We start from the raw sequence: 6,152 nt of genomic DNA on the forward strand, positions 1-6,152 counted from the left end.
TCACATACAGGGAGAGTTGTAAATGATTGGGTAAGTCCAGACCTCGGATTCATCATTATGTTACATCTATTCTGCTTAGGTATAAGTGGCAATAGAAGTGCTGTAAATTGGTGATCACAGAGCAATGGAAAGCAAGGTTTTTCCAAAGGCGTTTGCTATCCTGATTTGCAGTCCGTCATTCTCATTTGTCTCTCTAATGTATGAAAAGTTTTAATCTGGAAGGAATTCACTCTAACATTTTCTGTTCTGCAAGAATAAAGGAGCAAGGTCTATCTATAAATGAGAATTATGTCTCAAGTCCTTTTTTTTGGCAATATATATTTTGTGGTAAAAGAAAAGGGTCCAGAATGGATTTAATTTTGCTGTTCCAAAATAAATAAGAAAGCAACTCCAATAAAAATTATTAGGGCAAAATAAACCAAATCTTACCTTAGAATGGAAGGTGCAAATAGAACACACATAACTTCTTTCTTCATGTCTTCATGCCAGTATTTAGTAGATGTTTGTGCTGAAAAAGCTCTTAATCTAAAACATCTTTCAAAAGAACTTTTAAATATTTTTTCCTAAAGAAAAAATATTTCCTTTGAGTTATCCTCATGTTTTCCATATTTTTTTCCACAAGCAAATTATTAGTTTCAGGTCTGAAGGTCTGATCTGGACAACTTACAGCTTTTCAGCTACATTAATTTTTTTTTTTTTTTTTTTTTTTTTTTGAGTAGCTGCTTGTACTGCACAGTTTGCACAGAAATCACCAAAAGTTTTTTGCTTAAAAGCTTGCTTTACTTTGTACTTGGAGCATGGGCCTTAGAGGTAAATCTACTCTTTAATAAATTAAAACACATAGCGATGTACTTTTGTACTGCAAATGAATGAGAATATATTGTAAATAATAAATTACAAGAGAGACTGACAATGTATCTACTGCACCTCTTAGATCTTGCATTTGTGTTACACTAAATGATTACGCTGTGTCTTGTGTCACAGAACCATAGGAAAAGGTACCTCAAAATGAGGTTTGATAAAATGTGAGTGTTGTTGGAAAACAAAGCCCAAGTTTGTTTCCCATATGCATCCTTAATAATCTCGAATCACTGTCAAATCACTGGAGTTGTTATTCCCTATTAGGGATACAAGTTAAGAGCAGAAGATGGCTTAGAATAATGGTCTTACCATCCTCTGCAGAGACATCTGAGCCATTCTGCTACCATTTTTTAAAGGAAAAAATGTACTGCTCAGTGGCAGCAGTCCACTGACTTTCATTTAAAGGATAAAGCAACAAAGCATTAAAAAACAGAATTAAAGCCATTTGCTTAACCCCATTTATGCATCTGAAGTCACATCTAGACCAGCAAAATCAAGAAACACAGAAATCAGCTTAACCAATAGTAATATATATGTTCGGATGTTGCAGCAGCTGCAAAAATTCTGCTATTAGTTCTTTCACTAAAGCTCATTTTCACACTGAATGGTGGCAAGATAAGGCTAGTAGAAGTCATTTAAGAGTGAATAGATTACTGATTTTGTTTATTAATCCCACCTCCAACACGTATTAGGTTTCAATGGAGTTCTAGAAAGAATCCAATTTAAGAGACAGATGGCAAGGATGAAAATACTGCTGTGGAAAACCAGGCAAAGCAGAAAACAATTGTTCTCTTTAATAAATAATCTAGGGTCCCACATATATGGGGGGTTTTTAATATATATTCCTTGCGCATTCTGAATCCCATCTCAGGACTGCCTGAATCTGGACAGGAAAGAACACTTTCCAGACTTTCCAGTCAGCAGGGTGGAGGCTGGGGAAGCATCTTCTGAGAAAAATACCATAGGAAATAACAGACTTGCCTAGATATCTAGACATCTAGGATCTTACTATCCCTGGAATGTATTGGAATTACCCAGAGGAAAGTAAATAGTCAGCACAGGTTGATTCAATAGTTTCCTACTCTGGTTTATATTCATGTTTCTTAACACCATTCACAAACTCTCACAGAGTCATAGAACAATGTACAGAGCACTACATATATGGGAAAATTTCAGTTTGCTTCATTTACAAGTATCTTCATAAACCTTTTATTAAAAAGAAATAAAATTGCACTAGGACTGATGAGAGACCAAGGACAAAAAACCGGACAGAGCCCTGCTGCAATGTGCCCACATCTGGTACAGGCATATTGCCATTTGAAAATGGAAGGAGTTTAGTTTAGGAATGAGGGCCCCATTTCTTCCTTCTTAAAACATCCTTTGTAAGGAAGCAAGAACAAAAAATATGGTTTGATTAAAAAAATGTTTAGGTCATCCTTGATCTAGGCAGAGAAAGAACCCGTAATATCTCTTTGGATTTCATTTGAAAGAGACAGGAAGTTAAAACGTATTAGACAACTGAAAACATGTTAGACCTGAAAATCTTTAACAAAAATAACTACTAAAATTATAATTTTTTTCATTAGTTAGGCAGCAAATCTAAGTGTCATTGTGTTATTTCCAAGTTAGCTGCCACAAGGTATCATAAAATTGTAAGACTTCATTGCTTTTCTGAGGTTCTGTTTATCAGGCAGCAACTGACAAATAGGGCTAAAATACAGAGAGAAGATGAAAAACAGAACAAAACTTTCAGTTCCTCCCTCTAGACACACTCAATTCTAAATGCACTGCTTTTTGTCGTTGTCCATCAACAGGAGTAAAAGATAACGTTCCACACAGCATTAAAAAAGGACACCATCAGCCTAGCTTTAATAAATTAAATCAAAATCTAATAAAGTGACTTTCTCAAAGGGGCACCTGCCTCTGAGATCATTTCCTCTATATTCCTTCTCATTATTTAAACTAATTTTATCTAATTTAATTTTTTTATTACTTTTCCATTGTCTGCTGCTGTGAGACCATTTCTTCCCCATACACAGATGCAAGCAGCTTGCAAAGATTCATCTCAGGATGCCTGCAAGTAGGACCAAAATTTCAGGGCTCCTTTATGCACCCACCTGTTCATTCTTTCTCCTCTTCCTTAACTTTAAGCTGAATGACTGAATGAGGCAATATTAGTAAAACACATGACCAAAAATGCACTTGGGCATACAGCATTGCCATCTTGACTCTCACCTCACAACTCTGCACTCAACAGCTCAACTTCAGGCATGGTTTTACTCAACGTGCTAATTATTTGGATCCCATACAAAGATCTGCTTCAATTACCTTGTTATTTACAAAATCTAAGTTAAATTTTAGAGGTGTTTAATTTTTTAGTCAGAGCTATCCCAAGAATACACTAAACATCTTATTCCCAGACCTACAGCATTCAGAACCTAGCACACCAGATCAAGTATTTAATTCTCCATGGCAGCTTGGCAGTTATTCTGTGGGTTCCCCTTATGTGCTTTAGGCAGGTAGAAAAGGAAAGTCCCTCCTCACACCATTGGAATAGTGATGTCTCCAGTGTGACACTGTCTGTTCCTGCTTCTTTCTCAGGGCCTCACAGTCTGACCATGCGCTTCTGAGACAGGGAGCAGCTTCTTAGATAAACATTCCATCCCTAGCATCTGCAGGGATTTGGATGAGAGAAATAGTACTACTCACCAGCTGCTACATAGACCTACACATTTTCTGAACACTCAGAAAACATTTACAGATTAACTGATCTTAGTGAATAATATTTTCCTACTATCATCTTGCTAAGCTCTGCAACTTAAAGCTCAGATGATTTAAATTTAAGCAGCCATATTTAGGTCTAGGTTTTCATCCTAGAGGAAACATGACTATTGAATTCTCATCTCTCTTTTGTTAAACTAGAGCATGACTGACCACTGACACTCACTTCATATGCAAAGAAACAAATTGGAAATAATCTCTCCAACTGAACAGTTCTGGTAGCACAGGCTGCATTTTCTGAAAGTGGTATTTCAAAGAACATAGGCAGTGCTCTGCAGAAAGCTGGACAGTGCCACTTGTGGCAGCAGTGCTTGTCTCCAGATCTAACCTCATCGAAACAGCTAAATACCATTTTGGCATAATTTCCTAGTGTTATTACCTATTCTATGTAAAGAGTTTTCTGTCATAGTCATAAAAATGTAAAAGCTTTGGAAAATAGCCCTGCAGTGGTACAAACCAGATAGCCACATTTCCTAATTCCCACCACTTCACAGTGTTTCTCTGTTCCTTGCTGCCCGATGGTGGCCAGCTAGCCCGAGCAGGCTACACCGCTCACCCTCCCCTCTCTCCTGAGACAGCTGATGTCATTTGCATGCACAGGTGCAATGAGCAGGTCAGTCTGAGTAACTCACAGTGCTGATCCTCACACAACACTCAGCTTCCCACCTACCCTCCTGGGAGAGAGGCCAGAATTCATGGGCGTTGCTTATACTCACACCTCTTCTTTGTTGTTTCTATTGCCTTCCTGACTGGTCTGGAGTCTTGGGTTTTGCAGCCATTTCACTCTTCTGCCTTTCTGTCCAGTTTTCATTTCTAAAGAGGGGAACATTGTTTTATAATTGATCTGTTCCTCATTTTGTATCCTGGAAAATGGATACATCTTTCCTTTGTACAGTGCCTCCTGACTTGAAAGTGTGAACTTAATCTGCTTCCAGCAGATCTGTTCTCAATGCTAATTAAGTTACTGTTAGTTTAGTTACTGTTGTACTTTTACCATCAAAACCAAGACAATTCATAGAATCACAGAATAACAGAAAAAGCTGAGTTGGAAGGCACCCACCAGGATCATTAAGTCTAACTCCTAACTCCTGGCCCTGCACAGCACCATCCCCAAGAGTCACACCATGTGCCCAAGGGTATTGTCCAAAGGCTCCTTGAACTGTATCAGGCTGTAACCACTTCCCTGGGGAGCCTGTTCCAGTGCCAAACCACCATCTGGATAAAGAACCTTTTTCTAATATCCAGCCTAAACTTTCCTTGACACAAGTTCAGGCTGTTTTCTCAGGCTCCTGTCACTGGTCATCATAGAGAAGAGATAAGTACCTTTCCCTCTTCTTCCCTTCTTGAGGAAGTTGTAAAATGCAATGAGATCTCCCAGAACAATCTTCTCCATAACTTTACCAGGCACTGAAGTGAGGCTGACAGGCATGTAATTTCCAGAGTTCTCCTTCTTGGCCCTGTTGAAAATCAGGACAATGTTCACCAGCTTCCACTCAGCTGGGACATCTCCAGATTCCCAAAACAGCTCAAAAATCATTATGAGAGGTTTTGTGGTGATATCAGCTGTTCTTTGAGGATTCTTGGATGTATCCTGTCAGGCCCCATCAATTTGTAGGGTTCTCGCTGGAGCAGCAGATCCCTCATAAGTTCAGGGACATCTGGGAGTTGATCATTCCCACAGTCATGGTCCTCCAGTTCAGGGCTGGAGACACCCTTGGTCCATCATCCATGTTGAACACAGAGGCAAAGAATGTGTTGAACACCTCTGCCTTGTCCATGCCATGTCCCTGTTTGTGAGGCCACCATCCTCATCCTGTAATGGGCCTTACATAAAGCCATCAGTTCAAAAGGGAGTGCTTGTAAGCTCTCTGGTGGTGTTAGCAATGCAGGTCAGGTGTGACCACAAAGGAACAAGGCTCTTTTACCGGTTTTAAGCTCCTGGCAGTTTAGAAGACAATTCAATGGCATCCAGGAACATCTAAACAAGACAATGAAACTGAAACAAAAGCTGTTGCTGATGGAAGCTGTTTCCCAAATTGTCTCTATCTACCTAAGAAACATGGCATAGCTGGCAAGCACACTTTGGTTATAAAGCAACACATGTGGAATAAAACCATTAAAGAACAATAAAAATTAGAATCCCATGAAGTCAGTGTACATGATGATCCCTTATCAGAACATAGTTCGATTTTAACATATGGCCTGTAAAAAATGTTACTCAGTATATTTTAAAACCTAAAAGAATGACCTTTTTAATTGCTGATGAAATTGGCTTGCTCCCCAGGCAGTCCAGTTTTGATGCAGCTACAGAGGAATTAACTGTTTTGTGACAAAAAATAAAAAATGCATAACTTATATTTCCAGGAAATACCAAAGATTAAAAAAGAAACTTAGAAATATGGTGTGTGTTTTAATTATAGTTTTTTTAATATTCATAGTGAGAAGAAGTAGAAATCAAAGTTACCGCAAGCCACCATTATAAGAAGTAATTCAACTGATTAAAAATTATA

Source organism: Anomalospiza imberbis, chromosome 2, assembly GCF_031753505.1.
Source record: "Anomalospiza imberbis isolate Cuckoo-Finch-1a 21T00152 chromosome 2, ASM3175350v1, whole genome shotgun sequence".
Taxonomy (NCBI): domain Eukaryota; kingdom Metazoa; phylum Chordata; class Aves; order Passeriformes; family Viduidae; genus Anomalospiza; species Anomalospiza imberbis.